At 41.7% G+C, this 18,875-nt stretch overlaps 1 protein-coding gene across 8 annotated transcripts in view; it reads left to right on the top strand.

The window, feature by feature from the left end:
• The first annotated feature begins 11,864 nt into the window (after positions 1-11,864).
• Positions 11,865-18,875, top strand: part of LOC136447310 (mucin-5AC-like) — a 31,450-nt gene continuing 24,439 nt past the window's right edge. For 3 of the 8 annotated variants that reach the window (XM_066446073.1, XM_066446071.1, XM_066446065.1), the window contains exon 1: positions 11,867-11,998. The gene's annotated coding sequence lies outside the window, so the exon portion shown is untranslated. Of the gene's footprint in view, positions 11,999-12,953; positions 13,099-18,875 lie in introns of those variants that run through there. The other 5 variants (XM_066446069.1, XM_066446067.1, XM_066446070.1 and 2 more) reach the window with 4 other exon arrangements.

Below are 18,875 nucleotides of genomic sequence, written 5' to 3'. Positions count from 1 at the left end.
TAAGATAAATGACCACTTTAGATAAAGGAGGGACTTTCGAATTCGTGAGCTGAGTTATCCATACGAAAAACATGTCCAGCCTAGCGCAGGTTAGCCCTTAAGGACTGCTTCGATAGTGGGTATTCACAATGTTAATGTTATCATTACATTATAAAACGGTTCACTGGGTAGGTTTTAAAAATAAATGACCACTTGAGATTCACTATTCACCACATGTGGGTTAGGTAAGACTTTTATGACGATATTAAGGCATCATAGCCAATATGAAGTGGGGATCTCTGATTAGTCGACATCATTCATCCTTTTGCACGTAGTGCGTAGAGTCCACTAGTTTCACCAGGCGTCGCCACCTGTCCTCTGCCATCTGCTGTGTCTGGGGAGGTGAGATGTTGACGTTCCTCAGGTCACGTGTCATGACATCCATTCGGTTACGAGGAGCCCCCGTGGCCGCCGCCAGCCTGCCAGTTTGGGGTTGAAGTCCAGCTTAGCTCGGGTGGGGTGCTCTTGTGGGAGGCGGGGACATGTCCATACCATCGGATCTGTCTCATCTGGATGAGACACAAAGCAAGGCACGTACAAACTCGCTATTGGACAACCGGTGACGCCATCTTGGCTCATTAACGTACCACGTGACCTCGCCCCCAGGTTCCATCAGGCTAATGCCTTACTAGGCTTTCAGACTGCCTGGGGAACGAGCGATCTGGAGAAGATGCTCTTCAGAATGAAAAAAAAAGGTTTCTAGGGCAAAGTTCGGGTGAGATATGATTTTTTGAAAATTTTACAAGGTCGTGAGGTGATGACTAATGATCTTAATGATGTCTAGGAGTAATTAGTCCGTAATTTACTGCTGTCTAGAACTAGCTGATTTTGTGTGGCTTCCTGACATGTTTAGGAGTGTTGTTGCATAGGTCGTTGTTCTATACGCGGCTGATTTTTTTTATACACGAGGAATATGCAAGGATTTTTAGCATGAAACGTGAGCCGGTAGTCTCTGTCCCAGGGGAACTTGCTAATATTTCATAACCTAACTGTACAGAGTAAGTTGTATTTTTAGGCTCAGAAGCTTACTAGTAGCGGCAAGTGACATGATTTGAATGTTCCGATCTGAAGTCAAGAAAATGGCCAGGAAAGTCGCTAGTTTAGAAATATTTACATAGAATGTCGAAAATTTAGGACTGACAAGCCAAATCCATATGCTGTTATTAATACAAAATGTAAAGAAATTGTAATTTTTTTTAAAAATCTACATGTACATAAGAGTCAAAGACAGTTGTTGAACTTAGTTTAATAGTTTTCTAGAATCATTGTAGATATTGCCATATGTTGCATCATACTGACTGTAATTGAACAATACAGTTTTATTTTCATTTTCTCATCTCAACTGCAGCTGCTGCGCTGTGACTACACACGGCTGGAGAAGACTGGGGAACGGTCCCAGTACTACAAAAGCCTGACAGCATTTTCTACCCGAATGAGAACAACAAGCGCTAGATTGTTGAGCCGACGCAGTATGTTATCAATTGAGCCAAAGTTTCAGAATATATTTTTAACTGAATGTGATATATAATAATTTATAAGACACAATACACAATAGAAATTGCAACATGTCTTATAAATAAAGTTACAGCATTGTATGAATGCTGTTGTTGCTTCTCATGGTTGCACTATCTTTTTATAACCACAGCAGTTTAACCCTATCTAGACCAGGCTTTTTTCCATCCCCCCATCATAACTTCCGAACGATATACCCTATCATCACCAAATTTGCAGGGAGTAATGTTCACGTGAAGTTTTATAATTCCAGTAATTTTGGTGACGCTTTGACGTAATATGACGTAATTATGACGTCATCGATGTGATTTTATTGGCTAAATAGGGAATTCCCATGATATCTAAACGTATTAGACAAAATAGTGCGTATCATTGATTTAAAGGTATGCCAAGACATTTGACGTCAGTGGTGACGCTATTTCCTGCGTTCTTAGGGGAAATCTTGCTGAAAGAGTAAGGTAAGTCAGATGAGATCTGTATTTTGTAAAAAAAAAAGAATACATAAGCTAGGGTGTAAATGCCAATGTTTCTTAAATTTGCCGCCTTTAGAAATGTTAATAAGATACAGGCAAGTTCCCGCCAAATCTAGGACACGTGTTTGGATAGACTCTAGGGACCTCAGCACATGGAAAGAAAAAAGGCTCACTCAGAAGAGAGGGACAGGCTTCTCAACACAGCAGAGCTCAGGGCTTTCTCACAGTTAGAAAGAAGACTTTAGGCTTCCCATAGGGGGAAGAAATCAGGACTTCCTTGCCGGACAAGCAGGAATAAATCAGGCTCTTCACTGGGAGGAGAAAAACAAGTCAAGAAAGGATAGAGGACTGGGTCAGAAAGGTTGGGAGAATTGACCAGTTTTTACTGCACTTATCTGGACTTTGGAGGCACTAACCAGGCACTTACTTTGGTGCATGGACAATTGTTGGATCGTTATTCAACTTGGATTACTGCGACATCTACTCGGAACTTTGAACTAATCATACAACTCGGACTAACTTCAAGATTCCACACGAGGAGGCTTTTCATCACAATCAAGAACTGTACCGGGACTTGCATAGTCAGTAGACTCAGGTGGCATATATGTAATCACGGTGAACTACTAACTCTTCTTTATAAAACCATCAAAACGCAACCTTCCGACTCCGTTCATGTTGCCATCAAACCAGGTAAGACCAGTTAAATTCCCTCTCCTACCTTGCTGGCCGGCGGTGTCAAGCACAGGGCAAGTCACCGCGCTAACGTAGGGTTTCAGCTTGATTTTTGACAGGCATGACGCAGACATATATTTCGCCGGAATCTTGACACACTGAAACGCTATGTCTTGCATTTCGACGGGAAAATATTACTTCAATTGTAATTCTAGTTTGAAGACATCTCTGTGAAGTAATACAGAAAAGTTTCAGCCTTGAGTTTTAGGCTAAGGGGGCGACGCCCTCCTGACAATACCGTTCGACGGAGGCGCGACTTGCTCCCGGGGAAATTTTTGAAATCTTGCCCAATGTGCTCGATAGAAAGGCCTGGAATTTGTCAGTTTTGTTGACAAGAGATCGTGCATTAGTAAGAAGGAATGTCGGCACTGCAGTGGCACAGCTGGCTGGGTCCGGCACTGCTGTTTACAGTTTAATGTTCGTCAAGTTTGCGCGGGATAATACCGGAGTCTGTTGTTCATGCTGGAATGTTTGGGATTTGCATATGAAGTCGAGGGGCGATTTTATAGGTCTGTTTCCAACAACAGTACCTATAACCCTCTGTAAGTTCTTACCAGCTCTTTTCCCTCTGTATCTGCCCGCATCTTCAGGACCCCAAGGCATGGTAGGTTTGACTTCAGCAGAGGCTCAGCAGGCAATGTCATCTGTCTCAGACTGCGTAGAAATCCCATAGAGTACAGAACACCGGCGGACGCCATGGCACACACTGTGATACGCTCCGGGCTCCAGGTTACTTTCTGCACTCAAAGTTCCCCTCACGGAGAAGATCGACAGTTCTGCACACTCCTCAGACACTTATTTTGCACAGTCCTAAAAATGTTGCACTTTTAAAACCGGTTGAAGACACCGGGGAGGCGCTCTGTAGGAGAGAGGTAAAACACCGCGGCTGCTCGCTACAGAGCGCCACATATCTTTTGTTTGTGGTACTACAGTCTTCTGGCACATCTTCTGTATACAGCATATAAGCAATTGTGTGTAGATAGTCTGTAGAGTTAACAATAGTGTTGGTAGCTGTGATTTTCCAGAGTCTGTAGTCCATCCGGTCCTGTGGCTTTCTTTTGGTTGAGATTTAAGAGATGAGTAGTGGTAAAGTAGATACCAAGCGATGGTATGTTGTTTTCGTCCTCCTTGGTGAAGACTAAGCTGAATTTGTCCCCAATTTGTCTTTTCATTAGGTTCGCATATAATGGTTTATTGTCAACATTGTCACTTGTCCAACAGCTTGCAGCCATGTATCAGTATATGGCTGAATTGACGAACAGACATCACAACAAGTAATGCACTAAGCATGTCTTGGTAACATTACGTATTACTAATATATCACACTAAACTAATCGAAGTTTAAAAAATACGTTTACGTTTAAAATTCCAGATCAGGATAAATGTTACACATGTACTTTTGCACTAGGAGTGATCGTGCTAAGGTACAGAGAAGAACTCGCCGAGCGGGCGAAGGTCACAGAGTGCATACTGCATTTATATGCAGGTGCGCTTATTAACTAGTAGGGCGAGGAATTTAACAGTCTGACGATATGTGGGATACAGCTATTGTGAAAACGGGCAGCTCTAGCAAAGATTGTGTCCAGGTTGTTGCATGTTCTGGTCTGACGTCCGCTGATCTCTCCACGGGGCATGAAGAGCCAGTCTCGGTAGGCGGTAGATTTCAAAAGTCCGCGCCCAAACTTCCTGGACAGCTGTTCGCGTCTGGACACGAGTGAGGGGAGGTTGAGTTGGGTACATGCTTCTGAGTAAGAGGTGTAATGTTTACCCAGAATTGTGCGACATGCCAGGCGCTGGATGTTCTCGAGTTGTTTTGCCTGGGTACTGGTGAGACCTGGGCTCCCGACAGGTGCAGCGTACTCCAGATGTGGCCGTACGTAGCATGTGTACACTGCTAGGAGGTCGTTCTGAGGGAGGTGGAACTTTTTTAGCTGCCTTAGAAGAAATAGACTTTTTGCGCTCTGTTTGGTGATGAAGTTGACGTGAGTGCCCCATTTCAGGTCAGCTTGTACCCATACTCCCAGCAATTTGGCAACACGGACTTCCTGGAGGCCATGGCCGTTGATGTGAAGTGGTGGGAGTGCTGGTGGGGTTTTAGAGAAGTAGATGTGAATTGTCTTGCATTTAGCAGGATGTAACTTCATGAAACTATCTAAGGTCCATCGGTCTAGTGAGTCTAGGTCTTCTTGTAGGAGAGAGGGTTGGAGTGCCTGTCTGCTCTCAATGAGGGTGAGATCGTCTACGAATTTCCAGTTATTCACTATTGAGTCCTTTGTGGCGTTATTAATCAAATCGGTTAGGGTCAGATGTGAAGACCTTCTGATGTATAATGGCTGCTGTGTTGCTTTAGTCTTGAGCGTTTTGGATGTTTTGCATGTATTTCTTCTGACATGGATGTCACTGAGTTCTGACACAATCTTACTTTTATTTCCTTCTCCTGAGGTTAGAAGTGAAGAACAGGTCCAGGGCGATTACTGCTTGTCCGATATGATGGAACGGTTCACTGATGACGTGCGACAATATATAGATATTGATATTATTGTTATAGGTTGACCTAGGTCATGACCCCAGGTCACCTGCCTCGTGTTGGCGGCCATTTTTGTCCGCCATCTTTATTCCCTGATTTGGTTACCATTAAAGGTGCCCAGAGCATTTTATAAGGCTTGAAACTTGAATACAAAAACTCCAATTTCTAGTCATTCCTACACATAGTAAGTTTCAAAAATACTCTACCATTACATATCGACATTCAAGGAGCAAAGATACGATGTCGTTGTGTGGTGAAAATTGACAGAAAATCCAAGCCATAATAGACTAATCCTGACTATTCATCACAATTAGTGGTTCAACCAATGAGAGAGTGACTGCATGTCCGTCAAAAATTGGCATTTTTATGTTTTAATTTTGCATTTCTACGTTTTGACGGAGGTGGGCGGGGCAATGGTATCGGTCTATTTACTCTAGGCGCGTAAAACTAAAAGGTCACCATGTAGGTAATTTTTGTGCCGCTTTTTAGCACTTTTGATTAGAAATCCGCACTAAAATGTGGTAAACAGTGGCATTTAATGTCAATTTCATAAAGATTACAGCAACTAGAATATTTCTAGTTTTCAAGCCTCAAAAAATGCTCTGGTTGCCTTTAAAGTGTGCTCGGTTCGCACTCTGAAAGTTACCGCCCAAGAGTTGTCCTTTTGCGGTTCAAGTCGACGGTGGTCTAACCCAAACGTCGTTAGCCAGGCTTATGTATTAAACGTTGCCATGAAGGTTATGTTTTCAGGTGCTTCTGTGTGTGTGTGTGTGTGTGTGTGTGTGTGTGTGTGTGTGTGTGTGTGTGTGTGTGTGTGTGTGTGTGTGTGTGTGTGCGTTGGTCCGTGTGCGTCTGTGTGTGTGTGTGCGTATGTGTGTGTGCGTGTGTGTGCGCCTGTCTGTGTGTGTGTGTGCGTCTGTCTATGTGCGTCTGTGTGTGTGTGTGCGTCTGTGTGTATGTGCGTGTGTGTGTGTATGCGTGCGTGTGTGTGTGTGTGTGTGCGCGCGTCTGTGTGTGTGCGTGTGTTTGTGTGTGTGTGCGCGCGCGTGTGTGTGTGCAGTGTGTGTGCGTGTGCGTGTGCGTTTGTGTGTGTGTGTCTGTGTGTGTGTGTGTGTGTGTGTGTGTGTGTGTGTGTGGTGGGGTCCGGGCATCTTAGGGGTGTCTATTGTAGAATAGACTCTATACTTGTTGAATTACATGCAAAAAGACCATGTAAATCTTGGGGTTGAGGCACCCCAAGAAATAGTGGAATGATCGCTCGCTGTTGTAAGCCAATATGACCAATCAAAGAGCTCTGGTTCGGCGGGATTTATTTACTGAATAGCCGTATAGAATTTTAGGAAATGCTTTTGTTCTTTGTTTGCACTTTCCCATGATAGCATTACATGCATAACTGACATATATTGGAACCTGGAAGTGACGTAAGGAACCGTGGGGTTGCAAGCTAACTTCCTTCACCAGCTTGGCTTCTCTGAACGAAGTTGACTGATTTTGGAAGTTGTCTCGGAAACAACAAGTAGCTTTCAATCACCATCATCATCATCGTTCATCCGGATTACTCCGGTGGGATACAGTCAATAAAGTTCTTCCAGTACGATTTGTCCTTCATGGCGGAAAATAACTCAGAACCTGAGAGTCCAGTGTCTCTTTCGATCAATGTCATTAAAGTTGTGTGAGGTCTTCCAACCCTTCGTTTTCCCTCAGGTAGCCACTGCATTAGTCGCCCAGCAGGCTCGTCACTGCGAACAACGTGCCCCGCCAGTGCGAGCCGGCGGCGTCGCACAACTGACGAAATGGGTGGCAGAGAACCATAGAGTTGCTTATTTGCTAGATGACTTCTCCAAGATACAGTGTACACCATTCTTAGCATTCTTGTGTATGTACCATCTAGTTTCTTACTCTGGGCTGTACTCATGGCCCATGACTCAGAGCTGTAAAGTAGGATGGTCTCGGTACAAGCTTTAAACACTTTAGTTTTTGTCTGCTTTCTAATAGGAGCCTTCCATATCTTTTGTAGAGAATTGAGATAACTCCAAGCTTGAGCAATCCTGCGCTTCATATCTCTCCCTGAATCAGTATAGCCCCCTAGATACTTGAAGTCAGCTACACACTCGATTTCAGAGCCGTCAGATGTAGTTAGTCGCTCTGAAGATGTAGGGTTCAAATGCATATATTTCGTTTTGGATGGGTTTAGATATAAGCCGATGGCCTGACATGCCACTTCTACTTTGTTAAGCAGGATTTGTGCGAAAAGTAGTGAGAGAGTAGCGAAAAGTAATGTCATCAGCAAAATCAATGTCGGCAAGCACTTCGGCGGGGTAGCGACTACTGCGACGACGGCGGAGGGTAAAACCATCAGTGTCTGCAATCGAGTACCTTAAAGCATAATCTAGACATATAATGAATAGGAACGGGGCCAGAGGGTCCCCTTGCAGTACACCAGTGTCAATGCTAAACATATCAGTCTCTCCATCTGGTGTAATAACTACTGCAGAGGTGTCTCTATACATGACTGCTATAGCATTAACAATGTCTAATGGAACTCCATATGCCTCTTGGATCTTAAACATTTTGCTGTGATTGATACAATCAAAAGCCTTACGAAAGTCGATGAATACTACAACAGCTTCTTTGTCAAAATTTCTTAGTTCTTCAACAATGCGACGCAGCGCAAGAATGTGTGATGTAGTAAATCGGCCTTGGCGGAAGCCATTTTGATTTGGGCGAAGAATTCCATCGACAATAGGGTGAATCCTGTTAAGCAGGCAACGGTTATACACTTCACATGCAGTTTGTGATAATGAGATACCTCTATAATTGTCCACAGATGGAAGGTCCCCCTTCTTAGGAATTGGAACAGCCCCGGATACTTCCCATTCCTCTGGGCGCCTCCCATTGTAAGTGTCATTGCAGAATTGGAGCAACACTCTCCTTACACCAGGCATTCTCCAGAATTCCAGTGGTAGGCCGTCGAGGCCAGAGGCCTTTCCGTGCTTCATCTGCTGTACAGCAAGCTCTACCTCCTCTAGTGAGAGTTCTCCACTTTTCATTTCTATGTTGATGTCCACCACTTTTTGGATTGGAATTACTTAGTGTTAGTGTTAAGTGTTAGTTACTGATTCAACGTTTGAGTTCAAAAGATTCTTGAAGTGGTTCTCCCAAGATTTGAGTCTATCTTCCCCATCTATACAAGCAACATTGTTTGTTTTCTTACCAGAAATAGTTTTTACAAGTTCCCAGGCATTCTTTAAGTTAGAGGGATCAGAAGGGGATTCAAAATGATGCAGAATGTCGTTGATTCTTCTGTCCTCTTGTGTGTCAAAGGTTTTGCGCAGGAAAGTTTGGGATGCTTGAATGTTACGGGTTGTGGCTCTAAGTGTTGCCTTTCGTGCTGCGACCACTGGGTCAATGTCCCTAGTGGCTTGTGGTCTGCGTGGTTTGTTTGGTAGTAGTTCGGCACCAGTTTCGTTGGCAATTTTAATAAATGCACTATAATTTTGCTCATCCGGAGGGAGGTTTTCAAAACTTGTGACAATCTTGTCATCAATCTTGGATGCCAGTACATTATCTGTGAGCACAGCTTTCCAGAATAGCTTCTTGGCAGCTTTTGGCTTTGAGTGTCTAAGACTAAGTCTGACTGAGATGGTCACAATGCGGTGGTCGCTGCCCACTGGGTTTGACGACGAGTAAGCCTTGCAATCCGTGATACTGTTTCGCCATCGTTTGCGATAAATGCAGTAGTCAATCTGGGAAAGAGTATCCTTTGGTGATCTGTGAGTCCATAGCTTCTTCGCAGACTTGCGGAAAGAAATTTTGCCAATTATGAGGCTATGCTGCTCAACAAAAGCATTCAGGAGGCGACCATTTCGATTGGTGGATTTGTGCAATGAAAAACCCGGGGCAATTTGGGCATTCATATCCCCGCCAATGATCAGCATTGAATGAAGGGGAATATCATAGAAAACAGTGATATCATCTTCGGATGAACAATTATGAGGAGCATGTCAAGATAAAACAGCAGTTTTGGGGTTTCCTTTGAATGTCGCTAACACGATACGTTCGTCAAGCTTTTTCACCGAGAGCAGGAATGGGAGTAGGCGAGACTTTATGAGAATGCCTACTCCTCTGATGGACGCACCTGTGGAATTTCTAACTGCTGATGCTGTAAACAGGGTTGTGCCTCCCAAATTACGAATGACAATGTCGGGTTCATCCCCTAAATGTACAAAACGATGTTCTTGGATACAAATTGCGGATATATCATAGGCAAGCATTAGTTTATCAAGTTCAGTCTTAGCTGAAGTCGTCTGCAGGGTTCTACAGTTAAGTGTAGCCACTTTGAAGGACTGCGAAGCTGTTGACAGGCCTTTCTTGAACTGTCTTCCAATATCATTTTCAGTACTGGAATTACACTTCATCTCTCGTACCTTTTCTCCTGGCTGCGGGTAAATATGTGGCTCGCCACGCCTACATATAGCAGTGACTCGCTTACTGAGCCAGTTGACCCTGGTAGTTGTCCAGCGTCGTGTGCAGATTCACCGTTGTCTCGCCGTTGAGATCATCCGCTGTGCCCGCACGAATCCGCCTCGCTGCGTCCCGAGGTTTCCGCCTTAACCCTGGCTAGGGCAGCAGTTCGTGGTTCCTGCCTTGCTGAATGGCAGTCCAAGCGTTGGTTGGGGGTTTGGGGTCACGTTTTTGGGAGAATAGAGAAAAAAACGTCGGTAGAACACAAAACAAAATGGCGTGGGAGGGGGCGCCCTGGTGTACGGAGGTAAGATTTCAATAAAGAACATAAATATTAAAAGTTAGTTGAGACGTAACATTATTTCAATTTGCTACACGTTCATACTATTCACCCAAATATCAATGATGATATTAATTATAATTGAACCAAATAAAAATTATATAATCGATTGTAGCCTGTTCTGACAGTTATGCGTTATTCTCACATAGCAAAACCAAAATTTTTCCATATTTTACCCCGTAATTAATAATTCGAGAACGGCTAAATGGATTGGTTTCATATTTGGTATGGCGATATATTTTGGGTCCCTTGTCACTTTCCTAGATACTGCAACGGAAATTCTGGTTTTGACAACCCGGGTTTGTGCGCCTGAAAAGAATTGACATTAGATTTTGAAACCACAGGAGCTTTTTGGTCAAAAAAGTTCGGTAACGGATAGCCGAAAATATTTATTACTTGGAGTATATAGGAAGCTTAGACTGAGGTGTACATGGTGAAATGCAAATTATGAAAAAAGAGGTACATTTACATGATTAAAAGAAATTTCCACCATGGTATTTTTTTTAATGTATCTTTTTTCTCCGGACATACTATGGTCTTGACATTTTGGTGGCAGGTAGCTTTTGACGTCAGGACAAAGTTTTGCAGGTTTGAGCCTCCTGACATTTATTGTCGGAACTGCAGAAGCATTTTGTTTCAATATTCCAAAGAGGATAACTAAATAAAGGACAGACCGCCAAAAAAAGTTGCTCAAGCAACAGGATAAAATTTATTTAAGCAACTGGACAAGTTTCAAAATTTTATCCAGTTGCTTGAGTAACTCTTTTTGGCGTAACTTACTACCTGGATGTCTAACCTTCATCAACGTATAAAGGACACACGGGTATCCATCATTTTAGGCATGCTGGTAGCCTAAGCAGAGATTGCAAATGAGGACTTGATTTCCATAATTAATGAATAAATTATATAACCCAAGTATTTTTCTTAACTGGATTTGTAATTCATATAACACATGTAATTCATGACAGGTGTAACATCAACAAATGCCAAATGTGCTGATAAGGAACTGATTTGCATATTTGATACAAAAATTGCAAAAAAGTAGTGATAAATGATTGGAATTGTAAACAAGTTAGCTGCAAGCGAACATCACTACGCATTGGTTTATTTGTTTGTTTATTTTGATTTATCACAAAAGTGAAGGGAGGGCAAAACAGGTGCTTGCGCACCTTTACAAGTTGCCCTTCCAAACACAATACATTACATTCAAATATACAAATTCTTACGTACAAAAATGGAATTATAAGATCTACATACAACATTGGAAATAAAAATCTTCAATAAATAAATACAATAAATGAATGTATCATGATGAAGCTAGTGCTGTCTTGGGGCAACACATGAGCCACACCCACATGAAGCGGTCCAGGTGCATGGCAGATTAAGATCGTAAAAGGTGTTGAATCTGCTGTAGGTGGCCTTAAGGAGTTTGTGTTTAAAGGCCATGATATCAGACGAGAGAACTTCTCTCTCACCAATACACCGAAGGTCAGAACTTAGCTTATTCCAGGTAGTTATATAAATTTGTAAGTCATTTACAAACAGAAGCTTTCCCTTGTTTTGCTAACCTCCGCGAAGAACCTTTCTTTCACTGCTTCATCATCACCTTTTTGGTTTGTAAACTAGAAAATCTATGCTTTGTGGAAATAAAGTGAGCATTTGCTATTGATTTACCAGCCTGATGAAATTATTCATGGATTCGAGAACGATGTTTGACATGTAAACATCGATGGTGAGGGTTGTCCTTTTTCTGCATAGCTTCCTTCTGCAATTTCTCATTCGGAAGCTTAGACTGCGGCACATCCTTCCCACGACATGACTAATGCACCCTCCCGGCCATCGCGGAGAACGTCATCTTCCGGCATATTCAAGATGGCGTAGTTGCAAAGGTGGTGTCTTTTCAAGAGACAGGTAAGTCAACAGCCTACCTTTCTTCAACACAGCCCATGTCGCATCTAGTTAAGACGATTTTGTGCTTGGCATTAGCGACCTATTCTTCATATCTAACAGTTCGAAAATTTTCTACGCGAAACTGTTGCAGTAGTTCATGAAATGTCCGATTGGTGGGTAAAAGAGGTTATGGGTGCGCCAACCTGAATACCATTAGAATTTGTGTCATTTATGTTGTCAATATGTGTGTGTGTGTGTGTGTGTGATGTGCGTGGGTGTGTGTGTGTGTGTGTGTGTGTGTGTATGTGTGTGTGTGTGTGTGTGCGTGTGTGTATGTAAAACTGACTTGTGGATAAGTAAATGGTATAATGATAACGCCAGTTATATTTACGGTACCGGTAGACATATCAAATAAAATCACAGCAGTTGTCTGTAAACGCTGCAGACAGCACGTTGGTGTGCGTGTATAGCATATAAATGCTGAACGTTTAAGATATTTAACGTATATATATTGCATTGTGGAATTCTACAACCATTCAAAGGCGTAACACACCATTATGTACGGCCTTGTATTGTACATTTTTAAAAAAAAGAGGTTGCTACTATTATCATGAATAATCACTTCGATTTTTTTACTCATCTAACACCAAAAAGTCAAACATTTCTGTAGATGAACGCAATGTGAGAGATGTGCATGACATTGTTTTATCACATCTGACAAGCATCCATTTTTGTATGTAAAATTTTACGATGTGTCAATATGTTGCTGCCATTTAGATTTAGGCAGTAACGGAAATGTGCTTTGATTTTTAAAGTGTACATATTTCAACATGCACTGCATCATATACAGGATCATTCAATACTACTAAACGTTTTGTTCTTCGTGACCCTGTAATGATTTGTGATAATACATGTACATTAGATTGATTTAGTCTCCTTTGCAGACCTTTCTGAGTGGTGCCGGCGTTTATTTTCGCGGGAAGGGACGCTGATTTTCAACATATCGCGACTAGGTCCTTTTGCTGGAGAGATCGTATTACCGACCCAAGAAGGGGCACATTGAAGATCCGGCGCCGCTAAGAAGGCTGCAAAGGAAGCTAAGATTGGCTAGAGATTGGGAGGTCGGATGATTTACAATCATATAATGGTTACGCAATTTATCGATCCAAACAGCGTGCCATGAAGTTCTATGAACCCATACCTTCGCCAACTGATGACCGTCTTGTTGAGTGGCATGTCATAAATGATTCTCATGTATTATGCAGATATGGACCTGATGTGCAGAAATAAGTTCAGATAACTTTTTCTGTGCCCAAATAAATCGTTGAGGGTACAATGGCCCACATTTCAAAACATACTACTCTTGGCAGCTACCATTCACAAAGCTACCTGCATACTGAATATCGAGAAAATCCATTGTTCATTTGTTCAGTTATTCTCCTTGATAGATTTTGACTAAACGTCAATGCACTTTCATCAAATGTTTCATCAGCACTACATATCAATAACCTCCATATATACCCTACAACACCTACCGTATGATGTAAACTGATAAGTCACCTCTTCCTTTCCTGATGTAAGATGGTTAACTCACCTACCCTGAACACCTTCCTATCTCCATGTTGTGACACACGGCTACTGATTGTTCTTTTGATGCAAGGCAGTGTATATCCTACTTAGCTCTGCTTCTAGCAAGGTCCACATTAGGATGTGCCACTTAGTAACCTCTGTTATACCAAATTAGGCCAATTCTCACCACTACCAGTTAAACGTCCCTGGAAATAATCCATGGCTCCATGGGAATATCTTCTGACTACACCAAGAACAAATACCAGCTAGTATGGAGACTGGTGATGCAATTTAACAGATGTTCAAACTTTCGTTGTTATTTATGCAAAGTAGTTCGCCCAAAATCTAATCATCTTGAGGTTTCCCACATTCCTACCGACACAAATATGACGACAATCCATCCAGGCGTTCACGACATAACTTACAGACACACAGACACACGCCCGGTAAAATATAACCTTCTTGGCGAAGGTAATAATATGTAGGTACACCAGAGAGGTAAGGTATCTGTGTAACGTGCATACACATATATGGTTGTTGGATTCTATAATTTTTTCCTTGCAAGACTCTTTTCCAGTTATGTCTTTTAATTAGTAATCAAATTATATTCCTTGCAAACACTGATCTTGTTATTTAAAGATGGTATCAAACTATGTGAAGGGCACAGCACGGCGTTACGTTGCAATTGTACGTTATCCACTTATAATCAGATTGCTTACTAATATGAAATAAATCGAAATGACATGTAGACTCATTTTTATGCACCCAGTGCATTGATTAAATCAAATATTCCGAAATTATTGGACAAACGAAAGAGAAGTTTGTAAAGATCAAACAACAATCGAGCGAACCCTGGGTCAGGCAATGTCCTGCACACTGTGACCTTCCCAGCAGTATGAGGGGTGATGCGTTATTCCTCATAACAACGTTATCACATAAAACTCGCGGACTGTCTACACGCTGGAAAACAGGAGCAGGGGCAAATTATCATAATACTGGTAATAATATTCAATTTTCTTCTCTTATGGTTTTAAAGTAACATTATCAAACCATGCAGACTGATCCAGACAGCTGCAACAGATCAATACTTTTTGGAGCACTAACCTTGAGCTCATACATCAACTGTAAAATCATCTTTGTCAGACTTGTATCAAAGTGTCTGATTTTATCTATGCAACTCGAGAATTTCTTCCTCATAGCTGAAATGCGGCTAGTAGAGTGGCATCTATTTGAAAGTCTTAGAAACCAGTAGAGACAGGGGCTGTGTACTTGTAGAACTGTACATGTAACTACTAGTCATGTCTCACAATACAGGTAAGAGCATGGACAGCCAGGGTTGTCATTACTATGTATTCTTTAGACACAACAATGCTTCAATTCCTTATCTGCTGTGTCTACATTTCAAAACTGTCTTGAAAATTAACTTGTGTTAGTCACTGTCTAGGCCAGTCCTCCATCAATGTGAACACGACGACAGTCAGTAGCAGACTGAAGCTGGAAGTTACGTCAGACTAATAAATTAAGTGATTTCATAGTAAAGTCTATATAAGGCAATGCAAATTTATTTTGTGTTGAACGTATTAAGGTGGATATTCAACGGTTCATTGAAAATAATTCACCATAAATGAAATGTGGACACCGAGGACAATACTTCCTGTTCTTTCTGCTGTTGATTTGGATATGTTAATCTGTATATTCATGAACCGAGACAAAAATAACACTTGACTTTCTGAATTTTTCCCCAAAAGGACTAGTTCAAAGTACAAATTCACTACAAATGTAAAAGAAAAAAATAATTTGTCTTCTGAAGCACGCCCAGACTTCGGCAGGGCGTCTATAGACTTATTAACGGTCGGCCGAAGCTCAGACGGCGTTCGCCCGAGTGTCATCCGATTTCCGTTTGGTGAAAATTATGGCATTTACGTTGAGTCGACGGGTCTGTTGATTTTGTGGCTACTGTGGTGGCATTTGAGTTGGTCTATCGCAAAACTCTTGTTTATGGTTTCATTTTCACTGTGCCCGTCCACTCTACCCATGGCCAATATATTTCCCACTACTAAGAAATCAAAGTTAATCCAAATATTAGATTTTTACCAGGTTAGTCGATTCTGACTTCGCCCGTTTCCAAGAGATGGTGCTATCTCATGGAGGATTTATAATCAATAGTGTTCGCATGACGTCACCCAGAACCCGTATGCGTACAATTCGTGACCAGGCAGCTGATTTTTTAGCGAAAACTACCGTCGACGCTCGGGCGATTATGAAATTGGGGAAGCTTCGGGCGATCTATAAATTCGGCCGACGCTCGCATGAATTGTGACGCCGGCTTTACGGGGTGACATATATTGTAACCCTTTCGCCAAAAAATGAAGGCTTATTATGGAGAGCGATTAATATTTACATGCTTATCACCCCCTTCAAATTTGATCATACACCATACCGTTTGGAAGTTATGATGGCGGGGGGGAGGGGGGTCGAATGAGTCCAGTCTAGAAAATCATTTGGTGGTGCAAGACTAGTATATGTGCCTCGTGTGCTGATATATGTTATAACTGGTCGTGAAAAATATGAGTATAGTGATATCATATGGGCCACAGGGGTTTGATATTGCAGTGTTGTAAGTTTAAAGTGATGATGTTTTAAGGTGTTTTTGCCGGGCTTTCTATTTTGACACCTTTTCGTTATGTCGCCAACCGTCTGTTGGACAAAAATGTCTAATCTGAACGTAATAGATACCAGCCGGACCCACACCTCTGCTTTGAGAGTAGTGCGGTGCCTCATATCATCTGTTTATTTATATAGCCTGCTTTTGCGAGGCCCTCTGTTTATATGACCTGTTTTCGGGGACACTGTCACATGTTTGCGAGTCCCATCATGAGATGCAATGGATCTATAAGATTATGCAAATTAGCTGCTGATTTGCATCATAAGTCTTCAATTGTGTTAAGCACAATCTGAGCTCTCCACATACCAAACATCACGACGATCTGTCGGCCCTCTCTCAAGTTATTCATGTCCGAAGGTCAAAACAAAACACCCATTGCAGTTTCAAACAAGCTGCTAGGGGGCCCAAACTTACACAACTTACTTCCTGTGGCATGATCCATCTACCACACAAAAGTCATGACCATAACATTTGTAGAAAATATGCTTCCGAATTTTGAAGCTCCGCTGCGGTACCTTAGGTACCCGCTAGATGGCCCATTTTCGAACTTGACCTTTCTTTTCTTAAACCCTACCCATCCATCAAATATCATACAGAACCATCAACAGCTTTTTGAGTTATCTTAGCGACATACAAACACAGAAACATACACAGCTCGCTGCACAACGGTAGGAAAGCGCCAGGTAAATCATTTTCGAACTTGACCTCCGTTCCCACAACCGCTACTCACCTACCAACAAATCATGAAGATCCATCAACGTTAATATTACGTCACTTTTTTTACCTACATGCAAACACACAAACATGCAAATTCCACTGCAGTACTGTTATAAAAGCAAGGTAAATGATTTTCTAACCTGACCTTCACAACCACGACACACCTCATAAAAATCATCAAGATTCTTTAAAGGTTTCTCGACTTATGCTCTTGACATACATACAGACCCGGCCTACAGCTAGCGTAACTGAAAACATAATCCTCTCGGTAAAGATAATAACTGTTTGTCGGGAATGGGAGGACCTAAAAGAGATGGGATGATTAATGAGGTACTAATTGCTATTTTGCCAAATAGAGATAATTTTCCTTCCCAAGGATATCTTATTTATTCAAAAGATGCTCAAAATTCAAATCAATAACAGTGTCTATTTTCTCGAGTGGACGTATGCCTAATGATTTGACATTATCATTTACCCATTAAAAAGTAAGTGTGGGGTGTAAGACCCGAGTGGGGTCATTTTTGACCCCAGGCGTGGATTTTGACGTGCTATTTGAACATGTTTGATCTGAAAAAATTCATTCCGTGACTTTGTCAGTAGACATCTTTTCTAACCTCTCACAATTTTCTAGGGAGATGGGCACAAATAATGTGCTGTTTTTGAGACCTGCCCTCTGTAACTCCTGAACTACTTATTGTATGACCACCGAATTTTCAGGGGATGATGCACATGTAAATTGGTATAACCATAACGAATTCCATGTCATTCTGACGTAATATGACGTCATTATGACGTAATTTTAAGTGACTATCCGCCATCTTGGATTTTGACGGATGACGTCATCAAATCAGCCTAGAATATCAATGTTGAATCATAAAAGGTACATTGGATTACATAAGATGATAACAATGTAAGAAAATACATTTGGTGTGCCAACAAAGCCTCGCGAGCTCGTTTGACCTTGTTTGAACTGAAATTAGCAGATTTTGTAAAATATGCCTGTCAAAAACCCGTTGTCATGGCAACACGAAAAACGATGAACTTACCTTATCACTTTGAAATTTTTGTTGATAAAATTTCATGAAAAACCACCAAGTTTGGTGGCTCTCGCGTAAGCCGTTCATAAGGTTATGCAACATGAAATTTTGCGTGGGCCTCAAAAATCCCCTCCCAGTCTAGGTAGGAATAGTTCAAGACGTGGTCGTTCTGATCTTTTTGCATTAATTATGATAATGAACGGGAATTATTTATATCTAAAGATTTCAAAATATTCCTCTTACATCGATGAAGCAATGTATGGATAACAATCAGTGAAAAAACTGAAAAGGGAGGTTTTACTGAACAAAACATTTTGGGGTCATTTTTGACCCCGCTCAGTCATTTTAGTCGCAAAAGTAGGTTTGGGTGTTTGAGGGTTAGTTATGTGTTCGTAATGTTTCTTTCTCCTGTCAAATCTTCCAATCGACTCAGCTCGGTCGTCCCTGGACCAACTGAGCTGAAATTTGGTATACAGGTAGAGTGGGTAAATACCCTGGGACCTTTTTTTTCTTCTTTTTTTCGATATTGACCTTGAAAATGATTTTATTGAGTTTTTTCTGTCCAAAAACGTACATTTGGGCCTCCTGTGCTCTGGAAATACATCCAAATGACCTGGAATTTGCTATGGGGGTACATTGAACAAATATTCAAAGAATCCCATTCACACCTGCGGCATACAACACTTCGAAATACGATTTTAGAGGGTATTTTGGAGAGAAAATCTGCTATTTTCCTCATATGGGGTCACTGACCTTTAGGTCACATCTTTACTCATCTGGCCAGGTAGACTAATTTGGTCAGCCAATGAGAGAGCGCGGATTTAACAAGCTCAATCTGATTGGTTGAAATAGTCAATTTAATTAGGGGCACTACTCTGACAGGCGCAGACACAACTTCACTACTCCCTGG

This window comes from Branchiostoma lanceolatum, chromosome 13 (assembly GCF_035083965.1).
Source record: "Branchiostoma lanceolatum isolate klBraLanc5 chromosome 13, klBraLanc5.hap2, whole genome shotgun sequence".
Classification (NCBI taxonomy): domain Eukaryota; kingdom Metazoa; phylum Chordata; class Leptocardii; order Amphioxiformes; family Branchiostomatidae; genus Branchiostoma; species Branchiostoma lanceolatum.
Note: the sequence above shows the minus strand (reverse complement) of the source record. Positions and strands in the feature narration are given on the sequence as shown.